Source organism: Hydra vulgaris, chromosome 06 (assembly GCF_038396675.1).
Source record: "Hydra vulgaris chromosome 06, alternate assembly HydraT2T_AEP".
NCBI lineage: Eukaryota > Metazoa > Cnidaria > Hydrozoa > Anthoathecata > Hydridae > Hydra > Hydra vulgaris.
The window spans coordinates 52,702,700-52,719,169 of record NC_088925.1 but is presented as its reverse complement, the minus strand read 5'-3'; positions in this window follow the sequence as shown (position 1 = coordinate 52,719,169).

The window sequence follows — 16,470 nt, the reverse complement described above, 5'->3', positions numbered from 1 at the left end:
TATTCTTTCAAAACAATTTTAATTTATTTGTGTATAATTTCATTCATGTTTTCATTTGGCTAAAGCTGAAAAATTACGCGATACGTAATTTTTAAAATTCGTAAAAGCAAACATTGCACATTATGGGGTACAAAAGATGGCATCATAGTTAGTAATATTAGTACCGCAAAATTTAACAAATAGCCTTAATAACTTTAAAAAAAAGTTTAATCTGCATTTTTCTTTATTTTTTGTTTTTATCTTATTTTGCTGGAATTTGCTACCCCTTGAAATTCTACAGCGCCTGCATGGTCAATACATTTACCCGGCTAAAATGGGACAATTCTTAAGGGTTGTTTAAAACAAAATAAAAATTTATATAATGTCTTTATGACTATATAAACGAAATAAGTTTAAAAAATCTTTTCATCATGCTGTTTCAATGTGCCTTCGATGTTTCACCTGACTTGTTTCAATGTGTTTTCAACGGAATCACATTCAAGGCTCTTAAAATGTATGACTAGTTTTTGGTATGTTCATTGTGTGAATGGCGTATCCATTCCTGAAACAACTACATTTATATTCTGTTATGCAAGTATCTAACATAAATACATATTCTTCTCCATTACTCCTGTGTTGCAATTACTGGATATAAACAAGATGTTACTTCAAAAGCACTTTATCTTGCAATTGCTTCACGCCACATAAAATTGGTAGGCATTTATTTTTAGCAACGTTGTATGTTATGGTATTTTACTCAACTAATCAATGTTTATAAAAAATAGTTTTTAGATTGATCAGTTTCAACCTCCTCAAATTGAAAAAATGTGTTGTAGGGTTTTTTCTTCAGCTGCTCTTGCCAATCTTGTGATATAACTTTATATGGTCTTAATTAATACTACTTTTTATTAAATTTGAAGCACTTTCACGCATATCTTTTCTAGGAGTTTGAAAAATATAAATTGAAATATTTTAAAAGCTGTTTGCCACAACATTTGATTTGCGCGATTTTAGTTATTTTTTCCCTGTAAAGTTTGAAAATACCAATAATAGGTTTCTGCCCATGATCAAAACCCTCTCTTGTTCCAATCCATGATAGTTTTAGATATAATAACCATTCTCTGAATCAAACCGTTTCTAAAATATTCTCTCTCTGGCCAGCCATTCAAAAGGTCTGGAATTTAGACAAAGCTGAAACAAGGCAGTTAGCAGAAGGCGCGTACACCCATGGGAGACTCAGAAAGTTTAACAAACAACTTGTAAAAAAGTACTAACAGCATAGCTGTTAATTCTTTTTTACAAGTTTTTGAACAAATTTATTATTAAAAAACTAAGAAGAGAAAGTTTAAACTTGTCCTAAATTATGGGGGCTATAATACCATGCCCTGAAGATTAAGGAGACCCGAACTTTTTAAGAGGACACTTTATTTTTGCCATTTTGATACGAAAAAAGTCCACCTCCTTAAGAATATCCTTTGACTCTAAAAAAAAGTGGAGTTCTCCAGTTGGCTCTGAAGATAATTTTAACATGTACTTTTGTTAAATTTAGACAAATGCTGGAAGTTTCAGAGCTCTAGTTAATCTAAAAGGTAGTAAAAAATCAATCGGAAGATTTTGGGACAGCTGATAGCTGACTAACATCTTGTAAAGTTAAACTTATGTTTGAAAAAAAATTATAAGTTTGTTCTAAAGCACTATTTTAATTGAATAAGGTTTTATTTTTCTGATCATCCTTGTGCGGTTGGACACGAACGCAACAAAAAGGAGGTTATTAAAGTGCCCACAACCTATAGTAGAAGATTGAACAGCTTTCCTTACCATCTTTTTTCAAATTGATTATACATGATAAAGCGCAATAAAATATTATATCTGATAAACACTCCTTTAATCATATAAGTTATATCAGATAGTTTAAATGAATAATAATTTTTTGAAAACTGTTTTGGCAGTCAATGTCCTTACGGATACCAAAAATGTTATATTGTGTCATATTATTTGACCATAACAAAAAAATTAATTGAAAAGGCAAATACAAAGAAAAAAAACTGGAGAAAAAGCGCGCTCTAACAAACAGTGACTTAGTCAAGGTTTACACATGCATGAATTACCGATAGCTTAGAAATTATCCCCCTCCCTCCTCGGCCAAAGTTTCATTATGGCCATTAACCTATTTATGGTAAAAAAAAAAGAAATAAAAAATTAACGATTATTTAGCAACCCCTATTAGCACTCATGCGGCAGGGAGCCCGTCTCTACACTATTGATATACCCGCATCTTGACTATATTTGCCCCTTATTATAATAAAACTACTCTTTATCATAAACACAAACACTGTCCACATACATCAGAGTATTACCTGCAGTATTACCCAGAAATGCCCTCAAACAGGCAATGGATTTAAATACGCTACCTATCTCAAAATTTATCTTAAATCAATATGAAATGACTGTTCTTTGACAAAGTAAATAATAGAACTTACATTTTACTTACTTACAAAGTAAAGTAAAAAATTTCAAAGAAAAAAATTACTTTTACTTTTAAATTGTAAATAACAATTTTTTTCAAATTACTTTTATGTAAGCTGTTTTTATTAATTAATTACTTTTACACGTCAAAGTAATTTGTTTTTATGGTGTACTTTTATTTTACTTTGTAAAGTGTGTTATGTCTTTTAAATATTTACGTAATTTTACTTCATAAATAACTTTTTTTACATGCAAAAAGTAAATTGCATTTCGATGTAAATTTTTTACATAATTATAACTAAAATTACATTTCAAAGTAATTTACTTTACACGACTAACCATTAAAAGTAAATCACATTTACAAGTAAAAGTTAAAAATGCAAATAACTTTTACTTGTAAAAGTAAATTTGCAAGTAAAAGTAAATAACAGTTACTCATTTAAAAAACTTGACTTAAGTAAATAAGTTTTAGACGTTATATAATTTATGTAAAAAAAAAAAAGAATTACTTTTAAATGTAAGTAAATTAAATTAAATATTTTTATATGAGTTATGTAAAGTAATTTACGCTTAAAAATAATACGCGTTTTTACATCAAAATAAGTAAAAGTTCCATCCCTACTTATGACAATACCTTAGTTGGGTAAATACGTAGTTAAAGCCCAAACTAACCTTCTTGGATTTAATTGGAGGCTTAATCTTTTGCGACACATAATAGTTTGTTACTAATAGATATCAAAAGTAGCATTATCTTAAAAACGGTTTGTAGGTAACGTTTGGCATTAAGCCTTAAATATTAAAAAATGATTTAATGCAGTTAACTTTTCATTTGAAACTTTATTTAAAAACTGCTGGTTTGAAAAATGTATTTATTGTAAACCTTAAATGGTTACTTGGCAAAGTTGTTTTGCCACGTTTGGTTGGGCTGTTTCATTTACATTTTTAAAACAAGATTAACTTATCTCAACTAGAGAAGATGACTTATAAGTTATGCTGTAAAAAAAATGTAACATAAAACAGCCAATAAAGTTGAAAGTCCAATAAATATAGTTTTATAAAATATCAACTGATGGCAGATAATAAGTTTATAAACATAAAAGAAAAAAAAAAAAAATATGAAGTACAGTTAGTTAAAATTGCAACAACAAAAATATGGGTTTAAAGAGCATATCAATTGAAAAAAGTAACAAGTTGCATGCACAAAAGTGGTCCCAGTGGCCCCAGCAATTGAGAAATCAAATTTCAGCTTGAGATTAGCGAATGCAGTAACAACGCTATTTATAGAACAACTCTCAAAAACTATATTAGTTATAATATATATAAGTCGCTCTGGTCGTCCTAAAAAGTGTCAGAGAGATTCGAAATTAATAGAGCTGCCTGGACTGAAGAGCAATGAAGAAATGTAATTTTATCGGACAAATAAATCTTTGAACTTATTAATCACAAGAAAAATAATTTTAGTGAGGAGATAAAAAAAAACTTAAAAAACAATACTCGTTTTATCATGCAAAGACTTCGAGGAGTTAGAGGCTCAGTTGGCATTGGGGCTGCATTGCTAGATCTAGCACTGGCCTAGCGCAACAAACAAAAAATGATTAAAAGGGTCATGTATATATATAAATATATATATATATATATATATATATATATATATATATATATATATATATATATATATATATATATATTAGTAGAAAATCACTTAACAAAAATTTTCCATTTAACACTGTGATTCATGGAAAAAATAATTGCAAAAAATATGAATTTGAGCTTATGTTGATAAACTATTGAAACTTTAAATCAATCAATAGAAAAACAACATATAATTTGTTTTAAACCTTCCGTTTTTACATCAAATTTTTTACAATAAAAAGAACTTATAAAAAGATCTGAGTAAAATGGTTAGGCTTAACTGTTTTAATTAACCGGATCTTTTATCGTTGATGATCTACAACTTTTAAATCAATAACTTTTTTTTTAATCTTTTTTAGTTTTTCGCCTATATCTATTAAATGTTGTCTGATAGGATCCAAAATCTTCTTTAATGTAAAAAACCTTTTAGCATTTTTGTGTGCAACCAGCATATAGGATTCCGATTTTCGTTTTTGAGAAGATGCATCTTGATAGCTTTTTATATTTGCATTGACAGAAGAATTAACTACTACAAGAAAATAAAATCTTTAAAAATATGAAACAAAGAAAAAAGAAAAAACAAATAAATTTAAAAAAAGTGTAAATAATTTTGACATTAGGGTCGTAACGCTAATTTTCACTAATAAACAAAGCAAAAAATATCAAAGGGTTCCCTCACGGAGCCATTTTTTAATAATTTTAGCGTTGCATTATTTATAAACAATCCCAATTGCAAGCTATCTGAATAAGATAGAAATCCAATCAAATTATACTACCCTACGTATACTAATCTTAGGTGCTTATATTAAGCATATACATAGTCGGGCTTGCTTAAGGTACGCCGGATAATTTAAGGGAATTTGTAGCAGGGAAAACTCGGGTAGCAGCGATATATATATATATAGTATATTCACATATTAATATAATTTATGTAAACTAATAACTTTTTTTTTTTTATTAAAGATTTTTATTGTTTAAAAAAATTAATTTACTACTTGTTCGTTTAATTGGTTCTAAAACATTTGCGAATGAGGTATCAGGAATGAGGTATGATATGATGGTATCAGACACATGTTTGGAGGGTGGTTCCAGACAACTTAATTTGTTTAAATATTAAAAATGAGCAATTTTTTTATATAAATAATAATACATTAAATATTATACAAAAACCCATAATAGCAATTTATTTAATTCAAATAAAAAGACCCAAGATTTGAAAAAAGTGTTTTTAAAGAGTTTATTTTTATTAATAAATTGGTAATGTTTATAATTCTAAATAATGACATTTTCATTCCCATTCCTTATATATCAGAGGCAGTTTTTAAAGTCGTTTTTTTTTAAATGTGTTGAAAACATTCCAATGCTTTTTCTTTTATGTTTTGTATATTATTAAAATACACAATAATTATTTTTTCGTTTATAATTCAATAGATAAATGTTTATACTTTTAAAACAGTCTTTTGACACTTTGTTTTCTGTTAGTATATGTGGACAGTCTATTTTTTCCTTAAGTGTCCGGCTTAAGTTGCTTAAGTTTTCTTAAGCATCTTGTTCTCTTAACTGCTCTATCTTGTTCTATCTTAACGGCTATGTTTATGCTAACAAAAGCATGGAATTCCATTCCAGATCAAACCTTCATAAATTGTTTCAAAAAATCAGGAATATCATTAAAAGCAGTGGAAAAGCATGTAAATGATGATAACGACCCTTTCTGTGGCTTAGATGTAGACGAGACTGTAATGAAAAACTTAAGAGATGATCTCGAATTGTTAAAAACGAAATTCGATGCAGATTTTAACCTCACGGCCGACGAGTTAGTAGACATAGATTTCGATGTTTGCATTGCCAACTTATCATTAGATGAGGACATCATTGCAGAAGTTTCTGAGCATGATGCTATTGAAACTGAAGAGGAATCCGATGATGAGTGCGTTGGTGTATCTGACAATGCTACAAAAGTCTGAACAAAGCGATGCATGCTGTCACTGTACTTGAGAATTACAGTCTTTATTCTAACTTTAAAGATGATCAAAAAGACAATCTACAATTACTGACTTTTTTTTGAAAATGTAAAAGTTTAAATCACATAATATATATTGCATTTAGGCCTAAAAATCACTATTTGTTTGTTTGATTCATTTCTATTCGTTACTTTGACCAGAATATTTGAAAAAATGTCAACTTTCTATAATTCGAAAATCTCTCTAATCCGAACTTTTTTTTTTCCTGTTATATTCGAATTAGAGAGATTGTACTGTATAAATAATTATCGTATACATATAACTTTTGCTTCTGCGTCACAATGAAAGTTTTTAGCTTCTGCATCAAATAGAAAGATTTTAAAAACAGATTGCAAAAAGTAAATATCATGTATGTATGAATGAATGAGTGTATGTGACGTCGCATCAATTAATTTGTAATTTTACCGTTTTATCCAGAACTAATTGCATTGCATCCAGCTAAATAATTTTAGCGTTTTTGTTAAGTTAATGTCTATTAATTACTCTTAGATATTTTTTATTTATATATTTTAGTAAAAATTCCTTTTAAGTTTTTGTTTAGAAAAGGTTAAGGTATTTTTCAATTACATTTTATGAAAATAATATAATTATAATAATTATATACCAAATATATATCAAATTGACATATAAAATGTAATTAACTTTAAACAAAATTTTTGTCATTTTTTATGTCTTTTTAGTTTTTCTTATATTACTGTGGTTAATTTTTAGTTGTAAATAAAATAGATATGCATAGATATGCTAGTTTTCTATATAAATGGAACTCATTTTTCAATTCTATAACGTATTGAAGGTGTCAAACATGTGAATTAATTTCATAGGTGGAAAGTTTCGAGTTTTAAGCAGAATCTTTAATGGATAAAAAGTTCCAATTCCATTGATTTTTTAAAGCCTATTCATAATATTCTTTGAAAGCTGTTTACCCAAACATTGAAATCTGCCTGAGGATATTTTTGACACTACCAGTGACAGTCAGGGCCATCCCGAAGAGATTTTAAAAGAGGCCGAATAATCGCATAGTAACTTAGGTCTGAAAATCAACAAAAAGTGCTCTAATCCGCTGTTGAAGTTTAAAAAATTACACTAAAAAACGCTAATATTCGCCATTTTTTAAAAACGTTTTACATCAAAGTTTACATTTTGATCAATCGCTTAGAAAATCTTTTTTTAATTATGCAACCCGGTTGTTAATGTCGTCAAAATTAAATTATATTTAAATTAAATGTTTTTATGACATAGACTGACAAATAGGGATTGGCTTAACTAAATGCACATACATCGACTGACAAATAGAGATTGGCGCGATTAAACGTACATGATTTGGGACAGAGTTAGGGTTTGGGCCAGAAAATAAATCAAAAAATGATGCACTCAGCATTTTTTAACAGTTTTGCTTTACATTGTTGTTACATTACTCGGTTATAGTTAAAAAGGATTTTAATTATAACCGAGTATGAAAAAAATTGGCGAATATTAGCGTTTTTAAGTGTAATTTTTTAAACTTCAACAGCGAATTAAAGCACTTTCTGTTGATTTTCAGACCTATGCTTTTATACGATTCTTAATCAGCATAAAATCTTCTATCATAATCAATTATAAATAAAAATAAAAAAAGAGGAGGGGCCATTGTGTTGCTAAACTTTTTTCAATGTTAGAATATTATAAAAAAGATAGCTATCTTTTGAGTGTAAAGCGTGAATACAATACGTAACTTCTTTCACAAATTAAAATTATTCTTCATAAAATAATGAAAAATCGCCTTAACTTGAACTAGTATCGCATATCAGCCAAAGTTTGACTTAACGTGCGTTCGCTTTAGCCAAATATTCGTCGAACCATTTTCCTTGGTCCTTTGGAGGATCGAGGAATCGGGAACAAACTAAAAGTTTCGGGTTTGAAAACTAAATAATTATTAAGATAAAATTTAATTACATAGCTAAATTTTCATGCTAAAGTAATCATTGGGCGTAAAAAAAAATAGAGTGCAATTACTTCTCGTAATAAAAATATACTATCAAGTATTAATGAGTATATCAATTGATTATACAATTGTGACAAACCACCTGATTCTCCCTCAATGGAAGATGCCTTACAAAAAACGTTATTTATATTTTCAATGTAAAAACTCACTAAGAAGAAGATGGGTATTATTATATTGGGCTTACTGAAAAAACTTTCAAAGACAAGTGGTATAAACATTAAAACTCTTTTCCTTATGAAAGTAAAACTAACTCCACTGAAAATTTGCATGGGAATGCAAAAAGTTTAGAGCCTATCCTTACATGATTTAGAGCCTATCCTTACATAGAAAATTCTCGATCAAGCAGAGTTATTTAAACTTGGTGGTAAATTTTGCAACTTATGCTTGACGTAAAATTACCACAATATTACCATTGTTGGATTTACAATAATGCTTTTTGAGCAAAAGCATGTAAGGGGACCCGGCATATAATAAGGAAAATAGTTTTAAGCCTGTAACCATAAATAATTTATATTAGGCTTAGATAAAAAATAGATTTTAACTTTTTATGCTAGCAACTCAACACTGATTGGTCAATACTTACTAATAGCGTTAGAAGCTGAACACTGATTGTTGAATAAGGATATGTCATCCACAATTTATGTAGAGTTGATGATATCGTGTGCTAAAGGTCACGTGTATCAACTGAACCTAGTTTTTCTCCTTATGGAAAGAAGATTACCTATTGAGAATTTTGTAACATTCATGGAAAACTAGGAACATACAAAGCAATACATGTTTGAGGGTTATTTAGATTTTCTTTCTTCGAGATTAATATTAAAGGTTGCCGTCGACAATCACTCAGCAGTTAGTAATAGGTAAAATGGTGCGCAGGCAAAGGTTAAAGAACAAAATAATAAAGCAGTTTAAATACCTTGTGCTAGACATTTTTAAAATTTGCTAGAAGTGGTTGCATATGAAATTTATTTGAGTGCAGTGAGTTTTGTTAAACTTTATTGAAGATCTGTATGTTAGTTTCATCTACTCCACATGCTGCTATAAAATGGTGTGCGAAGTTTTAAAAGAAGAGATAGCAACTGTTCATGTGTACCTAAAAGAAACAGTTGAACGTGCTGGTTTTGCAGAAATGCATTTTTAAATTTTGCAAATATCTATTTCACAAATTAAAGATGTACTTTACAAACTTGTAAATGACGAAAATAATCTAACTTAAGTAGACTGCAAAGCTCAAGGTCTTTATGAGCGCATGTTGCATCTATAATTTGGAATATATGCAATGGCCTGACATCTTTAAAAAACCCAGATAAAACTAATAAACTTTAAAAGCTTTAAAATCAAACTATACGGGAATAACTAAGTGGCCAGCATCCAGAAGTTTTTCATATCATAGCGTTTGTTTTGAAGATAGCGGGCATAAGGGAGCAGAGAAATCTGGCACACAGAAATACTTAATTGCTCGTTTTGGTTAATATTTTCCAATAAAACAGGCTTTATGTTCGTTTTTATTTGTAAAATTTTTTGTTTGTAGTTATAAAAATCAGTTTGACACATTTGAAAATGGCTCAGGAAGATTTCAACAAACCCGAACAAGTTTATATTATAAGAATATTGCGTCATGGACATGTTAATTAAATTTTAGTGGATGCAATGGCTGCTAATGTTTGCAACAAATTTTATTAATATAAAAGAAGTAGCAATCTTCATCTGCACGAATGCTAGATGAATTCGTGCAGGTGAAGATTGAATTTGTGAAGATGAAGATTGAATTTGTGAAGATGAAGATTGAATTTGTGAAGAAGAAGATTGAATTTGTAAAAATGTAGATTGAACTTGTGAAGATGAAAATTGAATTCGTGAAGATTAAAGATTGAACTTGTGAAAATGAAAATTGAATTTGTGAAGATAAAGATTGAATTTGTGAAGATGAAGATTGAATTCGTGAAGATAAAGATTAAGTTTGTGAAGATGAAGATTGAATTTGTGAAGATGAAGATTGAATTTGTGAAGATGAAAATTAAGTTTGTGAAAAGTCAATCTTCACCTTCACAAATTTTATCTTCATCTTCACAAATTCAACCAATATCTGTACGAATTCATCTAGCAAGATCTTGCCACCTTATAGGCAACTTCTTTTTTATTATTAGTAAATTTATTGCAAACATTAGCAGTCATTGCATCCACTAAAATCATAACATTTGTGAGCAATTTTAATACAACATTTCCATGACGCAATATTCTCTTATTTTAAATTTGCTCGGGTTTGTTAAAATTTTCCTGAGCCGTTTTCAGATGTGTCAAACTCATATTTATAGCTGCAAACAAAGGGTTTTACAAATAAAAAAGGACACAATCCTAAGAGCATTTGCTTTTAAAAGTTACATTCTAAATTTCTTTTAAATGTTTTTTAGACGTCTTTTAAACGTTCTTTACGGAAGAACGTTTAGAAAACGTTTAAAATACATTAAGAACGTAACTTTTTAAAACAAATGCCCGCTTTAAAGCGTGATTTATTTATATTGTTAATATTAGTTTAATTAACAAAGATTATATAATCCAAATGTAAAACGGAAAAAAAACTTTTTAATTTTTTTAAACTTAATTTTTAAGAAACTGTCGTAGTAATGGAAATTCCATATGCTAAACCCAATGTGTCCCAAACCTGCGACAACCATCAATTTATAAACTTCGATATGTAAACTATTTTGGAGATATATCATTTTATAAAAGAAAAAATCTTTATAAAATTTATAAAGATTTTTTCTATAAATAAAAAATGTTTAAGATGGTTATAATGTAAATAAAGTTGAGTGTCACAATCAAAAAAGACATTGGTGTTTGATTATCTATATTAAAATTTAATAGAAGTTTAAAAGAAAATTTACAAGGACGTGAACGTGTTACCTTTGTCGTAATGACCAGTTTTCAAAACTTTTTTGGTATTTAAATAAGACAGGTTTTAAATAGCTTTATTTATTTATTTTTACAGAATTATATTCTCGGAATCTAATAAATAATTTTTAGACTATGAAAATCAAACTGTTTTTGAGTTATGATATCCCTATTTTTATAAATGTTTATCAAGCCTATTTTTAAATTCGAAGATTCCATCTGCCTTAACGACTTCTTTAAGAAGTTGATTCCAGTTGGTAACAACTCTAGTAGTTAAGTTGAGTTCTCTTTGGCTAAACTTGCTCCTGGTTTGCTTGATAATGTAGTGTTGATCATTTTTGATTGCTCCTGCAAGACCTCGGAGCTGTATCCAAAACAGTTGATTTATTGGGACTTGCCTATTTACTTTTAAAAAGTTGTTAGAGATAAATAATCGATTCTCTATAATTATAAATTAAGAACTAGAGTTATAATAATTTTTTTTTTTTTTTTTTTTTTTGTAGTTATTTTAGGTGCTCCCAGAAGTCCTTACCGTCTTATCACAGAGCACCGCGGGAGAGCATTTAACAAGAAGTTCACGCCTCCTTCCGTATTAATGTCGCTCGTTGGGCTAGAGCTAGCATCCAACCTCGAACCTCTGGGTTCTATTGGTTTCAACTTTCTTTTAATTATGTTATGTGATTATTAAAACAAAATGTTTGGCTATAAGAAGGACAAGGTTTTAAATTTGTTCATTATAACTTTAGTTTGTTCTGAGCAAGTGGTTGTTAGGCACACAGTTGTCATGATAACTATTATAAAAACTTTTTTGATGCTATTGTTACATACAACACTTGTCATAATTATATTTTTAAATCTTATTAAGTTTACATTTTTTTTTTTTGAAACGGTTCAAAAAAAACAAACGTCAAACGTTATATAATAGGAATGGCCATTTTAAGTTTGTAATGTAAAATATAACTAAAAATCAAAAATATTTTCTTTTTTTTTGTATATGCGTGATCTAGAAGGCACCCGATGTCATTCTTACGTCGGTTTTAGGTTGGATTTTCATCAGAGACGTAAAACGACGTTATTACGACATTGATATAGCGATCTTAAAACAATGTTTTTTTATTGGCGTTTTTCGATGACTTCTGACTTCTCTTTACGTTTATAGGTGATGATCATTATAGATGATTTAGATAATAATCATCATTAATAGTCACAAATATAACATTATATAATCATTAGCGGTATTAAATGTTTCAGCAAAAATACGGTATCAAATTTTTTGTTTATTTAATGATTTGAATTTTGGTAATTGAATTTAATAATTGATTAAGTGGTTTTTGAGAAAACTCAATTTAAAGTTGTTCAAATTTCAATTGTTTAAAGATCCACTCCAAAAATGACAACAGTATTCCATATCATTTGAATTTGAGATTTACAGAGATTAAGAGTCGAATCCGAAGTAAGAAAGTGGCAAGTACTATAAAGAAATGCATCCTTAGCAGATGCTAATTTTGCAATGGATTTGATATATGGTTTGCAAGAATGATCGGAAGTAAGAGTTAATCCTAGAAGATGATGGATAGATGACTCATCGAGTACTTTACCGTTCATAAATATAGGAAAATCTAGATTGTTGCGATATCGATTAGCTGGAAAAATTGATTTTTATCTGAATTAAAGTTCACCAGCCATTGAGAGTCCATGCTGTAGCAGAGGTGAGATCCTTTTCAAGCACAGTTACCCCCTCCAAGCAATCAGAAGGTGTTGGTTTCTTATCAAGACAAGAATAAACGGTAGTATCATCAGCAAACAATAGCGCCTTAGATGTGAGAATTTTCTGAAAGATCGGTAATGTAAATTAAAAAGAGTAAAGGGCCAAGAATAGAACCTTTAGGAACCCCTGAAGTTACAGGATTTGAGGAAGAGTGCTGTCTATTGAGGACAACTTTTATACTACAATTGGTAAGGAAGGATTCAATGATCTTAAGGATGTTACCTGATACACCGTAAGAAGAAAGCTTATGGAGAAGTGCAGCATCCTAAACTTTACCAAAGGCTTTAGAAATGTCGAGAGCAATAATCTTAATATCTCCACATCTATCTAATGCACAATAAAACCTATCCGTTATTACCGTTAATAAATCAACTGTAGAACAAGAAGGCTGAAATCCATATTAATTATCAGAAAGTCAGTAATTAAATTCAAAATTAGTGAGTAAGTGTATGTTATTAAAGACTCAAGAATGATAGGAAGAAGACTAATGGGATGGTAGTTAGACGAGTTAGGTCACTAACCAGAGTTTTTGAAAATAGGGATAACAGATGCCGTTTTCCAGCAGGATGGAAAACAAAACTCTAATAAGTGCTTGATAAATTGTTTTGAAAGTATAGACGACAGCTCCCTGAACCCTTCTGCAAGACTGTAAATGGTATGTTGTACGGACCACAAATTGTAAAAGAGTCTAAGCAGGAAATCAGGAAAGTTAGATAGAGAATGTAATGGATCAACCTGTTTGTTGGCTATATCAGGTAGAATGAGATTAGTATAATCAAGAGATGAGATTGAAGAAAAGAGCGGAGAATAACCTGAGATTAGCAGGATCTGGCTTTAGATAAAACCTTTTTACAATGGTTTCTAACAATAGTAAACAGCCGTCTGTTTTCTAAAGAATTGTTTTGGCATTATTTATGGAAGTTAAGGTTACGATTGAAAATTACAGCCATAAATAAAAGGTTAGATGCCAGCCTAAGTCCAAGAAATTACGTAAGAAGCACATTTGTCTCTTGGAAGACGAAAGATATCAACCCGAGGGCTGTCATGAAGAAAATCACGGAAAGGATTCCAGTCAGCTTTTAGGTAGTTGTGAGAGGTAAGATGATAAGAGGATTCTGATCATGAAGAAGAATGAAATAATAGTTTTAGAGTGATCAAACCAAGATCGGAAGCACTTAAGAGTAAATGTAGAGAAACTGAGCTCTGACAAGGATCAGAAACAAGAAACAAGCCGAGTAGAAAAGGTAAATGAATTCGGATGTCCAGGCCAAGCATGTGACTATTGGAGTCTTTACGAATTAAAGGAAGTTAATCATCAACACTAAAATCACAAAATGAGACAACCGAACTAAAATTAGTCTCACAAAAAGCAAATAGGTCTGGTGAACTTTGCAAAAGATAAGATTCAACAGAAGAAAATTTATTTCGAAGACTACGAATATTAGTGAATGATATATTTAGCGAATTTGGTAATGACAATGATTTTTTTTGTGTTTTACAGTTTTTGATACTTTAGTCATTTTTAAATTTGTTAAAGAACTTGACTCAAAGAACTGATAGTACTCAGTACACTATCTAAAAGGCCAAGTAAATTGCCTCATTACTATTATTAAACCCTAAGTCGTAACAAAAGGCTCCATATGTGGCCTCGATAATGCTTACTAAAAGTATGATCAGGGACACCATCCATGCACAACATGCCACTGTTAGTGCTCTGATATTTATATATAGATACAGCTGCTGATGGAATCAGTTTCTCTGAGAGCTACCACAGAGTTCAGGAAATCTGACTACCAGCCGGCCTCAGAACCGTAAAATTGAGTTTTAGAGTTGTACCCTCATTAGGAAATAATAAAATGAGTTGCCTAGTCATATAAACAGAGACATAAGCAAAACCCATGCAATGAGTCAAAAGATCCAGCATTCAACATCCTAAACTGGAAACAGTGTATTATGTATACGTCTACGCGAGCCTAACAGATGTAGAAAGGGTGCGAGGCTGGTTAACAAATAGAATCTGTTTACTTCTTAAAGCACTAAATGATATTCATTAGCTGAAAATAATCGAATAACTTAAATTGCTGCCACGCTTAATATTCAGCTATTAAAGGGTAGATGTCTCTAACAATTTCTGAAAAACATCAGTATTCCATATTACGTTACTATTCCACAATAAGCACCTTTACTTTTATACTAAATCTTACCTTTTTATTGGTTTTTTTTATGTAATTGATTATATAAAAAAACCGATTATATAAAAAAAAACTAAGAAAAATAGCAGTAAATGGCTGCTCCGTGTGAATGTTATGATTTATCTTAAAAATATAGTCATTGTAATTAGTTAGCATTTATTACGTTTACATTTCATAAAAATAAGTTAAAATCATTAAAAAGTTTTGAAATTCAAAAGAAACCCGCAAAATTTAAGTTTTGGCTTTAGTGAGGCATATGCTAAGTACAAAATAATAGTTTACAAATCTTTCTACTTTTTTTATTAAACAAATTTTTATATTTTAAATTTTAAAAATAAACTCACCGACGCATATAAGCATATTAAGTAAAACTAAACGCCTCATTTTTATTTGATTTTTTCAACCATTGCAAAGTATATATATAAGCAGATCGAACAAAAATGAGAAAAAATAAGCAAGAGCATCTTCCAATCAGAACCGCAAAAAAAAAAATTAACCTGATTAGAAACTTTAAAATATTCGGTTTACTCGAGTTACGCACAAAAGAGCAATTCCTCATGCCCCGATGTTTTGCTTTTATCGAGGAAAAGCAATTTTATTATATCTATGTGTATAAAAAATATTTTAAACTTATATTATTTTGGTAAAAAATATATGTTCTTTAGGATAACTTTTTATTTATTTTTTACTTTCCATTTTACAAGTTATTGCACAATTAAGAGCGTCACGGCGTGACAAATCGATGTCACGTTGTGACGCGCATACTTTTAGCTATATCTGTAAAAATATAAAAAGTTATGAAAAGTTTAGTTTTTATAATACATGTAGTTTTCAATATTATAATAAAGTTTTTTTTTTATTTTAAAAATCTAAATACAGCAAACTTTTGTTTTCTCGATTAAAAACGCAATAACGCGTGTCATGGAATTGCTGATAAGTATTTCTAAAAATTGTTTGCGGTTTTTACGTATGTTTAGAATAGGTGAAAAAAAACTATTTTTCTTTACTAAGTTCTCAATAAAACGGGCGTATATAAGGTGAACATTGTACTGGTTTTTTGGTTTTTTTTATCATTATTTTTTTCAAATAATAATAAAAAAACAAATTTTTTTTTATTATTATTTGAAAAATAATAATAAAAAATTTTTTTTAAAAAAACTTACGAAATGCAGCCTAATAAATATATTTAATTACGTTTCATGAATGAAATACGTATAATTAATTAAGTAAATAAAATACTAATTATTATATAATATTCATAAGTTTCAGTTGTAAACTTTTATAAATAAACCAAGACTTTCATAGTATATACTTTTTTAAATGTCATTCAATGAATAAGAATTACATAATGATGATAACTTGAACAACATCAACATACGATTGCAACTGCGACTACTCAAGCGCTGAAAGTTTTAGAGCTGTAGCTAGTCTGAAAGGTAGTGATAAATTAATTTAAGATTTAAGATTCAGAGAGAACTGAAAGCCAAACAACACGTGAAGTTAGTTATGGAACCAAATATTTTACTGGATTTTTATGCACGA